This window comes from Apium graveolens, chromosome 1 (assembly GCF_009905375.1).
Source record: "Apium graveolens cultivar Ventura chromosome 1, ASM990537v1, whole genome shotgun sequence".
NCBI lineage: Eukaryota > Viridiplantae > Streptophyta > Magnoliopsida > Apiales > Apiaceae > Apium > Apium graveolens.
The window spans coordinates 176,150,603-176,166,796 of record NC_133647.1 but is presented as its reverse complement, the minus strand read 5'-3'; the positions used below and the strand labels follow the sequence as shown (position 1 = coordinate 176,166,796).

Sequence of the window (16,194 nt, the reverse complement as noted above, 5' to 3'; positions counted from 1 at the left end):
AGAATAGCCATTTATCAAATTGGTGATAGTAAAGAAGAAGAAATGATGCAGGTCGAAGCACAGTTAGCTGGAGTTCTGAGGAAAGCTGAAGATAATCTGATAAATGATTTTGTTAAGAATCATTATGGATTCAGATTGATTCAGTGATGTTGGTAAAGCTGGATGTTTTGTAAGTTGTAAATAATAGTCTTATTAAATTCTTATTGTATTTGAACTTAAATATTTTTGACATCATCAAATCTATTAACTTGTACATTCTTGCATAATTTACAAGTTGGGGGAGATTGTTGGATATATTTGAGATGTCATGTCTAATATGTTTCATGTTTAGTTTTCATATCTTAACAAACAGGAAATATCAGTTTTTACTGGAATCAGGACTTACTGGAAGTCAGGATTTAAGGATATCAGGATTAGATTATCAGAAGATAATATCAGAAGATGGATATCAGAACTTATGTATTGGAGGACTAATAGTTAAGGAAGGAAGCTGATTTACAAGAAAGAAGATCGAGACTAATACATAAGAAGATATGCATGGAAAGAGTTAGGGGACTACAAGAATTATATAAGATATCTGATTGATATATTTTCGGAGACAGAATTATATTCCATATCAATTAGAAGTTATCTTGTAACTGTGTGTCTATATAAACATAGACATAGGTTTACACTATATGTATTACGATCATCGAGAAGATCATATATTGTAACCTAGCAGCTCTCGTGATATTTGTTCATCACTGAGAGAGGACAGTTCCATTGTAACAGAGTTTATTATATCAAATATATCTGTTTTCTATTACTTGTGTTCTAAATCAATTTGATTGTATTCTACACTGTATTCAACCCCCTTCTACATTGTTGTGTAACCTAACAAGGGATGAATATCCTTCCCTTGTTGAGTTAGATCTTATAACTACGACAACACCTTTCACGAACTAGACGGTAGAATAGCTAGTTACAATAATTTGTATAAACTTCCTCCTTACCTTAGGATTACTCCGGCCACCCCGGGTAATAGAACTTGCAATTGGGAGGGGGACACTATTTTTATTTATCGAGGAACCCTAGTTGCTGGCCTTAGGTTCCCCTTTCATGAATTTATCCCCCTCCTTCTTGTAGATGTTCAAATAAATCCCCGTCAAATCCCTCCAAATGCATGAAGGAATATTCTTTATTTTATGGTTTTATGCCTTAAAAATAACTTCCCCCTCTCAGTTTCCCTTTTTAGGAAAAGATTTCAAATTTATAATAGTCCTTTAACCCAACCGGGCTCGGTTTTTATCCTCCAAAGGCCCATGTGTCCACACATTTTTTATGGTAACTCCATTGTCAAAACAACCCAAAATGGAGAGATGAGTTTGTTAGGCTAACTTGGGCTTGAGGCGATTGAGCCAGTTTATTTCATAGGCCCTTTTGCAAGGTAGTTGACGGTAGCCCAGCTAGTATTAGGCTAACCGACGAGGAAGAGGTCGCTTATCAAGCCCTTACCGCGGATAACGGCCAAACAAATACTTGGACTCTTTTAGAGGAGTTTTCTTTGAAGCAAGTTGGTCTTTCTCAGGCCAATGATAAGGGTAACTTTACCTGTATTTTTCTTCATTTTTTTTACTATATTATATTTTAATCACTCATGGGTTTCAATGTTTATTTTTCAGCTTGCGAGGTCATTAATAACATTAACAGGCCCAAGGACGGAGAATCGGGCCGCCAAAAGAGGGCCAAACTCAACAAGGACCCAAGGGGCAAACCTGACGGGCCTTCATTTTTAAATCCTCATATTCCTGAGGTTTCCCTAGGAGATGACGTGGATCCCCCAATCAAGGGGCATGCTTACAGGCCCAACTGGGGCTTTAGAAGAGGTGATACGGTGGTTGGGTCAACCAAACATGTGAAAGACTGGTCTTTCCACTCTATCACTCCCCAGGACTACACATAAATTGTTACGGGGAGTGATATTGAGTCAATTGAGCACTTGGGTTCTCAGGCCCAAGCTTCGGTAAACCTTATCTCCTTTTCTTTCTCCTTTATATTTCCCTTTTTGTTGTTGCCCTTTACTGAATTTTTCTCCTTTTGCAGAGTAATGCCTACTTCTAGGCTGCACTCCACCAGGCCAAGTCCTGGAAAGGTAACTCTGATGAGTTTGAGAAGGAGATGAACAAATGGAAGGAGAGGACTGAGACCCTTGATAAGAAGCTGAAGAACAAGGGCGAGGAGCTGTTCAAGGCCCCTGCTGAGCTGGTTAAGCTTCAGAGTGATAAGGAGACTCTCATCGACGAGTACATGGAATCCCAAAAGTTCAAAGAATTAATGAAGATACATGATGAGGGTCTCTATCCTATCCAATTCACGCAAGGATGGGATGCTGCGGTGAAGGCGGTGATGGAGAAGCATCCTGGCTTAATAGAGGCCAAAGATTTTATCAGCCCTGAGCAGGCAGAGACTGAGGATAGTTTGGACGCTCTCTTGGACTCTCCCATGCAGGAAGATCACATCCTTGACCCTAGCATTAATTCTCCTCCATCCTCCACAACAAAATATGCAGAGACTTCAGCTGATGCAGAGGAAGGGGCAACGAGGGGGAGAGGGACAAGGATGACTCTACTAGGGATGAGTAGAGATTTTACTTAGCCTTTTATGGCTTTATGTATTATCTTGTTGTATTTTGAACTTAATAACCTTCGGGGTTTATTTATGTTACTTCCTTTATCTACATTTCTAAAATATTTTACAATTTTCTTCCTGCTTCACTTGCTTGTTATATATATAGTTTTCCTTTCAAGTCTTTTATAAAGTATTACTTTAACTCAAGAGTTTAACCTGGTTTCTCAAAGTTTTAGTATTCAACTCATATTCTGGTATTATCAATTGGAATATAAATCCCAAGGAGTCAAATGACTTAACAAAATTGAATATAAATCCTAAAGAGTCGAAATGACTTAACAAGCTGGAATATAAATCCTAAAGAGTCGAAATGACTTAACAAACTGGAATATAGATCCTAAGCGAGCAAAGTTTCATGGTGCTTTTGAACCTTGTTGCTGCTTTAACGAGCAAACACTTCCTTTTCAACGAAATATATATAATAGATCTTTAGATTTTGAGCATGCCAAGTCCTTGGTATTTCTTCTCCTTCCATAGTCTCTAACTTGTAAGATCCTCTTCCTTGAACGCTCTTAACCTTGTATGGTCCTTCCCAATTTGGGGCGAGTTTTCCTTTCTGCCCGACTCCTGATGCTTCAATCTTTCTCAAGACCAGATCTCCTTGCTTAAAGAACCTTTCTTTTACCCTCAAGTTGTAATTAAATGAGGTTTTTTTCTAATACTCCATAATCTTTGTATGTGTTGCATCTCACACTTCATCTATTAAATCCAGTGCTAGTCTTTGACCCTCCTCATTTTCCTCAGCATTGAATGCTTGAATTCTTGGGGATGAATGCGATATCTCTACCAGTACGACCACTTCTGCCCCATATGCTAACATAAATGGGGTTGTTCATGTAGTAACTTTGCAAGTGGTTTTATAAGCCCAACGTATCGGAAGTATCTCATCCACCCAGCCACCCCTGGACTTTTCAATCCTTTTCTTTAAACAATCCAGAATAATCCGATTTGCCACTTCTACTTGCGCATTGGCTTGAGGATGAGCCACAGAAGTGAAGTGCAACTCAATTTCATTCCCCTCACAGTATTTCCTAAACTCCTCATCATTGAATTGTGTTCCATTGTCAGTTACCAAGATTCGAGGAATTCCATACATGCACATATGCTTTCCGTTAGGGCTAAAACATGCGCTAATAATTCACGCAAGTATACGCGTTCGCAAGTAATAAAGAATTCTTTCTAGTTCGTTCCCACAGAGACTGGTTAGGTTAACTTTGTGATTTATGCACTTATGCAACAATGATATGGCTATTATTCAATGCTAAGACGAATAACAAGTTGGTTTTGATTATAACTAAGATTAACTATTGAGAGTTTACACTAAAGAACATTAACTAAGAGATTAAAGAGAGTTGAATAATATATGATACAAACATGGGATTCTAATTTCATTAAATTCTTCATTCAATAGCCTTATTATTCTTAACCTTATCATGTAATGGTGATAACACTAATCAGATAACACGAAACTGATAAACGCCAACTTTCCTTGCACGAATAACATACTACCAGACATCCATAAAAGAGATATAAGCTGAGTAGACACCAATTATATTGAGACCCTATATGTCTATAGAATTTGACAACATAATGGTTTAATGAGCAAGTTATCTATCGTGATTACATAGGGCAAGTAAGATGGTTAAAATTACCTACGCATCATGCTTAACAAATACATGAACCTATGCTAGCATGGCAAGTTCTGAATCCTTAAATTCACTGTCGCTTCATTAAAGATTAACACGCTATCTTATAAGTTCGCGATGCTCATAAGACGAATAAGCACAATCAATACTAGGTTATCATACAATCACCACACATCAAGGCATCGAAATAAATTAACTAAAGAAATCCATAAATAAATCCGCCAGAACCCCACGATAACGATTAGCCCATAATCGGACTCATCATCAACGTGGGTTCCGATGAAAGCATGGTATAATAAATGTAGTCTTTATACTGAATAAATAATAAACCAAGTACGAAACAAGAGTATAGGTTCACGAATAAGAAAACTAGCATCCAAAGTTATAACTTAGAACAAAGAATCACAAGTATAAACTAGATCCTCTTCGCCTTGGTTGAATTGTGCTATACAGTCTTCTTACGCCTTCTCCTTGAGCTCTGGTACGTCTTCTTTTTGAAAAATAAACTTTATTTATGTATATATATATGCTATAGAATTAACCAGGGCTTCAAACTCTCAAAATCCAAGTAGAAACAAAATTTTATCATCCCGACTTGGCGCGGGTGCGCGCTTCACCAGCGCGGGCATCCTGAGTTTCTGTTCTTTGGGCACGGGCGCGCGCTACTTCAGCGCGGGCGCGCCGTCCTTTTGGATAAAATTCTGATTTCCTTTCTTCTTGCTGATTTGAGTTGGTCTTTTCACGATCCTTTATTCTCGACACCATCCTAACACCATATTAGCTTCAAATCAATGCCAATTCACATGTATTCCTGATAAATGCCTGAAATGCAAAAACACTATAAAACACGTTAAAAACACCAACAACTTGAGTACAAAAAACCAATTCAAAGATTTATGGAGCATTATAAAGTGTCATAAATGTCACTCAACATACCCCCAAACTTGAATCGATGCTTGTCCTCAAGCATAAACAGATTCAAAGAACAAGAAATAAAAATGCATGAATGCAACTATATGAATGCAACGATCCCCAAAGAATAACTAAACCAATCAACAAGCAACATCTCAACAAATGCAGTTATTCGCACAAAGATCAATGAAACCCTACAAATCAACTTACAAGACAGAAACATGCATGTGTGCAAATGCTTACAGATATACCATCGCAACTAGATCAATAATCATGACTCACTACTCATCAAAGCAATCTCAAGGTTATAAATAAAATAAAAGCTAAACTCAAAATAACTTATAACATTTCAATTCTTATATCGGAGTTTTATATGGATTCATGCTTTTATTCACAACATCAAAACAACACAAATATGCTTATTTGACCGTGCAATGAGTGAGGTCCACAAAAGACTTATACAATAGTACCCATGTAGCGAGCGTTGGGTTAGCGGATCCCAGACTATAAAAGCCTTAGGTCACTAGGCACAAAGTCTCCCAAGAACTTAATAACTCGAGTACTAAAGAGCCCACTCGTGATCAATTATACATAACACCTATTTTTTTCTTTTTCTTTTTTTTTTCTCTTTTTTTTCTCTTTTTTTTTCAATTTCTGAATGAGTTCGTTTCGCTTCATCTCATTCAACTCTAGACTACTCATATAAATATGAGTCGGCTATTAGCCATTTGACACCTAGCCACAACAACTAGCAATGAAATCCAATTTTCTCCAATTTTTAAATATTCATGTTATTTTATCATTAAGAGAATATCCTAAATTTTAAATATAAACAAGCGATTCAACTTTGACAAATAATTAAACCATGACCATGATCTAGCACTCAAGCAACCTATAAGACTTAGTGAAATACAATTGTCTCTAGCATGCAAATCAACTCGATACGACTTAACATCACTAAATGCGGCATCACTACACTAACATCAATATCAAAAATCAATCAGAAAAATCATCTAAGGGATCACGTTATTATGCAAATGCATGAACTATATGAACAAACTATCATAAAAACTACAAAAATAAAAAAAATTATATGGCAAAAATGCAAATATATGCACTAAACTATCATGAATATGCAACTATATGCGACTCACATAAAACACATTCCTTAAACTACTACCCCAAACTTGAAATTTTCACTGTCTTCAGTGAAGGTAATATTAAGAAATCAGGCATACCTACTCAGAATCAGGATCCTCACCCTCAACGAGTGAAGTGTCAGGCGTGTCTGGAGGTGGATACACCGAGTCCTCACCGAATACTGGCCCCTGGATGTCAACTCCTGTGGCTCTGAATGTAGTCCCCAATGCCTGGTGAGATCACGTGCAAACCGACTATGGATGGCATGCATCCTATCCATCCTCCTAGCTAAACGCCTATACTGCGCCATGCTCATACCAACTCCAACATCTGCTTCCTCCTGGTGCTGCTCCTGTGATGAACCAACTTTTTCACTCAACTGAGATCTCTAACCGGTTCTGCTCGTCTGAGTCGCCCCAACAGTTGGCCTTCCACCTGGAAGATGGTCAAAAGAGTACCCAAGCCCTTTCAGATCAGGCTTTCCTCCATCCCATTCTTGCATAGTCAACAAAGTGGTCCTATCAATCGGAGCACTCGGAAGCTGAAGTTGCTCGTGTGCTGGCCAATAAACACAAACTGCCACACAAAACTTCGTCACAATGGACGCATAGGGTATAAAACTCGTAGTACTCCCTCACAAGAATCTCAAAATCCCTTGGTGAATAACCATACTAAGGTCCACATAGTCCCCCTGAAGAATACCCCATAACAAACGTACACGCTCCACAGTAACATCATGCACGTGAGAAGATGGCATGATATTAGCACAAATAAAAGAATTCCATGCACATGCAAACCTGTTCATGCACGAGCAGGGAACGTGGCATAATCAGTCGTGCCCCTCTTGAACTTTCAGTGAATCTCAGGCACACACAGAATAGCAACTATCAAATCTAAATTAAACTCCTCCGGAGTCTTCTCGTTCCAGTTATCCTGACCGGGCCTCCTCTCGGGCTGATCAATCACCCTCCTTATCGCCTCAACACTATACTCCACCGTCATCCCCTCACAACGGTGAAACCATTCTTCTCTACCTTAGCATTAACATAAAACTCACGAACCACACTCATGGGCACAGCAGCGGGTGCCTCGCAAGAAGAAACCCATCCCATCTCCAAGATCATCTCCAACAACTTACCATCTTTCCCCGATGGCAGAAAACCATGCTTCTTGGCTATAGGTTTCGAGAGAAGCCTCGTATACTCAGCCTCAACCTCGGGAGTTGAAAATCTAGGCCTCACACCACCTGCACTCGAAGAATCAGTGGTGCTGATGCTTACTTGAGTTTGGGTGCAATTGGGATTGAATAAGAGAGAATAAGAGATAAGTGTTTGAGAGAGATTTGTTTTTAAGAATTTGAGAAGTGATGGAGAAGTTTGTGTATAAGTGTATGTATATATAGGAGATTTTGAGATAATTAGATATCGAATAGAAGCGGGAATTGATTACGGGAATAACGGGAATAATAGGTTTTATTTGGAGAGGGAAATTTGGGATGTGAAAGAGTAAAAATCGGGTGGGAATTGATTTTGGAATAAAGTCCCCGATTTTTCTCTATTTACTGCTGTATATTTTTTTTCGGACACTGGGGTTCAGCGCGGCCGCGCGCCAGGTAGCGCGGGGGCGCCGTACTTCTGACATTTCAGCGCGGCCACCCCACCAATCAGCGCGGGCACGCACAGCTTCTGGAAAAGTAGCGCGACCGCCCCGCCTCCATAGCGCGGGTATGCCGTGCTACTGAAGTTGGCCCTGTTTTTTTTTTTTGATTTTTTTGTGCTTTTCTCGTTCTTTCTTCTTCCTTTATCTACTAATGTACAACAAACTTGGGTTGCCTCCCAAGAAGCGCTTGATTTACGTCCTTATCTTGACGTAAAAATGCGAGATCAAATGGACAACAAAACGGCACTAACCACCTCGCGGTTTACCGTGTCACCATAGTAATGCTTCAACCTCTGACCATTTACCTTGAACGCTTGGCCGGATCATTCTCAAAAATCTCCACCACTCCATTTGGAAACACAATTTTGACAACAAACAGCTCTGACCACCTCGACTTCAACTTTCCAGGAAAAGACGAAGACAAGAGTTAAACAAAAGAACTTGTTGTCCCGGCACAAATGATTTGAGCACTAGACCCCTGTCGTGCCACCTCTTGACTTTCTCCTTACACATTTTGTTGTTTTCATATGTTTAAAGTCGACACTCGTCGAGTTCATTCAATTGAAGCATCCTCTTCTTACCAGCTGCATACAAGTCAAGATTCAACTTCTTCAAAGCCCAATACACTTTATGCTCTAGTTCCACCGGTAAATGACACCCATTACCATAAACCAACTGATACGGTGACATCCCTTGCGGCGTCTTGTACGTTGTTCGATACGCCCAAACAGCTTCATCAAGCTTCAAAGACCAATCTTTTCCCTATGGACACATGACTTTCTCTAAAATGCGCTTGATCTCTCTGTTAGATACCTCAGCTTGACCATTCGTCTGAGGTTGATAAGATGTAGCAATGCGATGATTCACATAATACCTTTGCATCATAGCAGTGAACTTACGATTGCAGAAATGCGACCCCTCATCAGTAATTATGACTCTTGGAGTTCCAAATCTTGTGAATATCTGCTTGTAAAGAAAATTAAGCACTACTTTCACAACATTTATCGGCAACGCCTTGACTTCAACCCATTTTGAGACATAATCAACCGCCGACAAGATATACTGATTGTTATATGATGAGACAAATGGCCCCATGAAGTCAATTCCCCAAACATCGAAGACTTCAACCTCAAGAAGCACATTAAGAGGCATCTCATCCCTCTTGGACATATTACCCACACGTTGACATCGATCACATTTCAAAACGAACTGATGAGAATCTTTAAATAAAGTCGGCCAAAAGAAACATGCTTGAAGAATACGAGCTGCTACCTTTTCTCCACCATAGTGTCCTCCATAAGCCGTTGAGTGGCAATCCCGCAAGATTACCCCCATTTCGCTGTAAGAAATACATCTCCTGATGATTTGGTCAGCTTTTTGTCAAAAAAGAAATGGCTCATTCCACATGTACCACTTCACTTCATGTAGAAACTTCTTTCTTTGAGCGTGAGTCAAATTTGGAGGCATAACGTTACTCACAAGGTAGTTCACAATGTCGGCGAACCACGGTTCTTCTGCTTGCACTCCAAATTATTGCTCATCGGGAAAAGATTCGTTAACCAAAGACTTATCTCGTGAAGTTGCATTTGGATCCTCTAAACGCGAGAGATGATCGGCAACTTGATTTTCAGTCCCTTTTTCTGTCCTTGATCTCTAATTCAAACTCCTGAACTAAAAGAACCCATCGAATTAATCTAGACTTCGAGTCCTTCTTCGAGATGAGATATCGAATTTCAGCGTGATCAGTGAAAACTGTCACCTTCATCCCAAGCAGATAAGATCAAAATTTCTTAAAATCATAGATAATAACCAAAAGTTCTTTCTCAGTAGTGGTGTAGTTCAGTTGAGAACCATTAAGAATCTTACTAGCATAGTAGACTACATGAAATATGTTGTTCTTTTTTTGCCCAAGAACTGATCCAACTACATAGCCACTTACATCGCACATCATTTCAAACGGTTCAGACCAATCAGGTACAGTTATGACAGGTGCCGTAATCAAACTCTTCTTCAATATCTCAAAAGCAGCAAGGGACTCGTCATTAAACTTGAAAGGAACATCTTTCTCTATCAAATTGCACAACGGCTTCGAGATATTAGAGAAGTCCTTGATGATACGCCTATAGAAACCCGCATGACCAAGAAAACTGCGAATTCCCTTAACAGAAATTGGTGGAGGAAGATTTTCGATAACCCCCACCTTGGCTTTGTCCACCTCAAGACCCTTACTAGAAACCTTGTGACCAAGAATGATGCCTTGGCGCACCATAAAATGACATTTCTCCCAATTGAGAACCAAATTGGTCTCAACGCACCTTTTCAGCACTAACCCAAGATTGTGCAAGCATTCATCATAAGAAGTTCCAGAGACCGAGAAATCTTCCATGAATACTTCTACATTATTTCCAATCATATCAAAGAAGATAGCCATCATGCATCTCTGAAAAGTGGCTGGTGCACCACATAATCCAAAAGAAACTCTCTTAAATGTAAAAGTACCAAAAGGACATGTGAATGTAGTTTTCTCTTGATCTTATGGAGCGATACAAATATGATTATAACCCGAATAGCCATCCAGAAGACAGTAGTAATCATGCCCAGCCAATTTATCAAGCATCTGATTAATGAAAGGAAGAGGGAAATGATCTTTCCTTGTAGCCTTGTTCAGCTTTCGATAATCCATGCAAACTCTCCACCCCGTGACTGTTCGTATAGGAATAAGCTCATTCTTCTAATTTGCTACCAGAGTGATACCATCTTTCTTTGGCACACACTGAACTGGGTTCACCCATGAACTATCAAAAATATGATAGATGATCCCTGCATCTAGCCACTTGAGGATTTTCTTCTTCACAACCTCTTTCATGATCGGATTTAGCCTTCTCTATTGCTCAACAGTAGGCTTGCTTCCTTCCTCTAGCAGAATTTTGTGCATACAAGACGAAGGGATGATTCCCTTGATATCTGCTATGGTCCAACCAATTACCGATTTGAATTCTCTAAGAATTCTCAAAAGATTTTCCTCGTTGCTACCTGAAAGGTCAGATACAATAATAACAGGCAAAGTAGATGCATCACCTAAAAACGCATACCTCAAATGTTCAGGTAAAGGCTTAAACTCAAGAGTAGGAGCTTCCTCAATAGATGGCTTGAGGCACTTTGGAGAACTTTTCAGCTCCTCCAACCCAAGAGATTCAAAAGGCATATCCATCCTTCACTTCCAGGTAGAAGCATTTAAATATTGCAAATGCTCATCACCTTCGTCCTCTTCAATATCGGAATTCCCTAACAAGGTCTTTTCTAAGGCATCAGACCTTAGCAATCGATCAAGTTCTGAAGTAACCATATAATTGGCCATCTCCACCTTTAAACACTCCTCATTTTCCGTAGGGAATTTCATGGCATTGAACTCATTAGAAGTTATATCCTGATCCAACACTCGCATGGTGAGCTCACCCTTCTGCACATCTATCAAGGTTCGGCCAGTAGTCAAGAAAGGTCTTCCCAAGATTATGGGAATCTTCTTATGCTCCTCGAAATCAAGAATTACAAAATCAACAGAAAAGATGAGTTTATCCACCTTGACCAAGACATCCTCCACAATACCTCGTGGATATGTAATAGAATGGTCGGCCAAATACAAAGTCATATAAGTAGGTTTTGGATCAGGTAAGTCCAACTTCTTAAAGATTGACAAGGGCATCAGATTGATACTAGCTCCCAAGTCACATAATTTTTTTTCAAATGACACTTTTCCAATGGTGCAAGGAATAGTGAAGCTTCCAGGATCTTTAAGCTTTGGAGGCAACTTCTGTTGCAGCACAATACTACATTCCTCCGTGAGAGCAACGGTCTCTAAGTCATTAAGCTTTACTTTCCTTGAGAGAATAACTTTCATGAACTTCGCGTAACTAGGCATTTGTTCAAGAGCTCCAGTGAAAGGTATGTTGATGTGAAGTTTCTTGAACACCTCCAGAAACTTCTCAAACTGCTTATTCAGATTTTTCTTTTGCAGCCTCTTAGGAAAGGGAGGTGGAGGATAGATCTGTTTCTCCCCTTTATTACCCTCAGGAAGAGTGTGCTCAACAGTAGTCTTCCTTGGTTCCACTTCTGCTTCCTTCTGCACTTCTTCTTCATCCACAACTTCAGATTCTGGAGTCTTAACTTTTTCAGGATTTGCAACCTTTCCAAACCTCAATATAATTGCCTTAACATGCTCCTTAGCTTCCTTCTTGCCTGGTACTTCAGTGTCGCTAGGAAGCGTGCGAGGTTGATGATTCAGTAATACATTATCAATCTGCCCAATCTGATTCTCCAAGGTCTTGATAGAAAGAGCTTAGCTCTTGCACATGAGCCTCAACTCCTCCAATTCAGATTTTTCATTAGCTTGAGGTAACTGTTGAAGTTGAAGTTGTTGCCTAGGGGCATATTGCGGTTGTTGAGAACCAGGAGGGTTATGCTGCTTTGCTGTGTATGGTTGATAAGGTTATTATACCGTATTCTGATTGTTACTCCAGCTGAAGTTAGGATGATTGCGGTTGTTGAGATGATAAGTGGCTGGAGCTTGCTACTGTGATCTCTGAAAGTTGCTCACAAATTGAGCTGATTCGCTAGAAATAGCACAATTCCCAGTCTCATGTGCCCCCGCACAAAGCTCACAAACACTAGTGATTTGATTAACTCCATAATTAGCCAAAGAGTCCACTTTTATCGTCAAAGCTTGAAGTTGAGCAGCTATAGCAGTAGTTGTATCCACTTCCAGAATTCCTGCTACCTTGCCTTGCAACATTCTTTGTGTTGGATTCTGGTATTCATTAGCTGCCATTAGCTCAATCAACTCATAAGCTTCATTATAGCTTTTGGCCCTTAAAGATCCACCAGACGCTGCATCGAGCATAGGTCTAGACTGTGCACCTAAACCATTATAAAAATAGTTAATAATCATCCAATCAGGCATGCCATGGTGTGGGCACTTCCTTAACATCTCCTTATAGCAATCCCAAGCCTCACACAGAGATTCTCCATATTGCTGCGCAAACTGAGTGAGAGCATTACTGATTACAGCCGTCTTTGCCATAGGAAAGAATTTAATGAAAAATTTTTGAGCAAGTTCCTCCCATTTGGTGATTTACCCTGGTGGTAGAGAATGTAACTAACACTTTTCTTTATCCCTCAGAGAGAATGGGAAGAGTCGCAGCTTGATAGCATCTTCAGTCACTCCGTTGAACTTGAAAGTATCGCAGATCTCGATGAAATCCCTGATGTGCATGTTGGGATTTTCTGTAGGAGAACCCCTAAACTGAACTGAGTTCTGTATCATCTGAATCGTGCTCAACTTGATCTCCAAGGAGTTAGCCTAGATGGCTGGCTTGATGATGCTTGACTGAATATCATTGATCTTAGGCTAAGAATAGTCCATCAAAGGCTTCAAAATTTCTGCTTGATCTCCCATCACTACTAAAGCTGGTTCGTCAACTTTCTCTTCTTCCTCTACTTTCTCTTCGTCCTCGACTTTCTCTTCTTCCTCAAAAACTTGTCGATGAACCACTACAACTTCTTCCTCGGATTGATCCAGAGTTCTCTTACGAGACCGCGAACGCGTTTGCATACACGCTCGCTAGAGTACCTGAAACACGACAAGGAAAAGAGTAGGTAAGTAACAATGTCCGAGTCATTGAAATTTAACGATCACTGATGACAAACACATAAACTAAAAGTTAACACCGAGTCCCCGGCAACGGCGCCAAAAACTTGTTAGGGCTAAAACACTGCGCTAATAATTCACGCAAGTATACGCGTTCGCAAGTAATATAGAATTCTTTCTAGTTCGTTCACACAGAGACTGGTTAGGTTAACTTTGTGATTTATGCACTTATGCAACAATGTTGTGGCTATTATTCAATGCTAAGATGAATAACAAGTTGGTTTTGATTATAACTAAGATTAACTATTGAGAGTTTATACTAAAGAACATTAACTAAGAGACTAAAGAGAGTTGAATAATATATGACACAAACATGGGATTCTAACTTCACTAAATACTTCATTTAATAGCCTTATTATTCTTATCCTTAGCATGTCATGATGATGACACCAATCAGATAACATGAAACTGATAACGCTAAATTTCGTTGCACGAATAATATACTACCAGACATCCACAAAAGGAGATAGAAGCTAAATAGACACCAATTATATTGAGACCCTATATGTGTATAGAATTTGACAATATAATGGTTTAATGAGCAAGTTATTTATCGTGATTACATAGGGCAATTAAGATGGTTAAAATTACCTACGCATCATGCATAACAAATACATGAACCTATGCTGGCATGGCAAGTTCTAAATCCTTAAATTCACTGTCGCTTCATTAAAGATTAACACGCTATCTTATAAGTTCGCGACACTCAGAAGATGAATAAGCACATCCTATACTAGGTTATCATACAATCACCACACACTAAGGCATCGAAACAAATTAACTAAAGAAATCCATAAATAAATCCGCTAGAACCCCACGATAATGATTAGCCCATAATCGAACTCATCATCAACGTGGGTTCCGATGAAAGCATGGTATAATAAACATAGTCTTTATACTGAAGAAATAATAAACCAAGTACGAAACAAGAGTATAGGTTCACGAATAAGAAAACTAGCATCCAAAGTAACAACTTAGAATAAAGAATCACAAGTATAAACTAGATCCTCTTCGCCTTGGTTGAATTGTGCTATATGGTCTTCTTACGCATTCTCCTTGAGCTCTGGTACGTCTTCTTCTTGAAAAATGAACTTTATTTATGTATATATATGCTGTAGAATCAACCAGGGCTTCAAACTCTCAAAATCCAAGGAGAAACAGAATTCTGTCATCCCGACCTGGCGCGGGCGCGCGCTTCACCAGCGCGGGCGCGCCATCCTTCTGGATAAAATTCTGATTTCTTTTCTTCTTGTTGATTTGAGTTGGTCTTTTCACGAGCCTTTATTCTCGACACCATCCTAACACCATATTAGCATCAAATCAATGCCAATTCACATGTATTCCTGATAAATGCCTGAAATGCAAAAACACTACAAAACACGTTAAAAAAACCAACAACTTGAGTATAAAAACACCAATTCAAAGCTTTATGGAGCATTGTAAAGTGTCATAAATGCCACTCAACACTTTCCCATATGAATTGTGCAACTTGCTTGGTTGTTGTCTTGGCTAAAGGCTTGGCTTCGATCCACTTAGTGGAGTAGTCAATTTCCACAATCAAAAATTTTCTTTGAGCAGTACCCATCGGGAAAGGCCCAAGAATATCTATTCCCCATATAGCAAATGGGATTGGGGAGTTTATGGAAGTAAGCATCTCGGGTGGCTGCCTTATTACAGGGGCATGCTTCTGACAATGATCACATCTCTTCACATTTTTTTAGCATCGACCATCATTTCTGGCCAGTAAAAGCCTAAACGAGTAATTACATGGGCTAAGGCCCTGCCCCCCAAGTTTTGACCACATATACCTTCATGTACCTCTTTCAGGGCTAATTGGGCCTCATCTGGCCTGAAACATCTTAGATAAGGGATTAAGAGAGACCTTTTATAAAGAATCCCATCAATCAAAGAATACCTTAGGGCTCGTACAGACAATTTTCTCGCCTCCATTACATTACTAGGAAGCCATCTGATTTATAGATGAGCCTTAATGGGATTTATCCATGATTCTTCAAGCCCTATGAGGGAAACTAGATTGACATCTATACTTCGTACTTTTAAAACACGGAAGTACATGCTTCCAAAACTTTCTTCTATTTCCGATGAGGCAAATTTGGACAATGCATCGGCCTTGGAGTTTTCTTCTCTTGGAATGTGCTCGACATTTTACTCATCAACTTGAGTCATTACTGCTCTTACTAGGCATACATACTTTGCCATTGTTTCGTCTCTTGCTTCAAACTCTCCCTTGACCTGAGATATCACAAGTTTCGAATCTCCACACACTTTCAAATTTTTGACTCTCAATATTCACGCTAGGCCAAGGCCATCTATCAGAGCTTCATACTCAGCTTCGTTATTTGTAGTTGGAAAATCTAACTTCATGGCATATTTAATCAAGAATCCATCGGGGTTTTGTAAAACTAGCCCTGCCCCGCTTTAATTTGTTTTTGATGCTCCATCAAA

The 16,194-nt window shown here is 39.5% G+C and overlaps 1 non-coding gene across 1 annotated transcript; it reads left to right on the top strand.

Moving 5' to 3' along the window:
* The first annotated feature begins 12,979 nt into the window (after positions 1 to 12,979).
* LOC141682401 (small nucleolar RNA R71) lies at positions 12,980 to 13,086 on the top strand. Its single transcript, XR_012559778.1, has one exon. It is a non-coding gene; the product is annotated as a small nucleolar RNA R71 (small nucleolar RNA).
* The last annotated feature ends 3,108 nt before the right edge of the window (positions 13,087 to 16,194 follow it).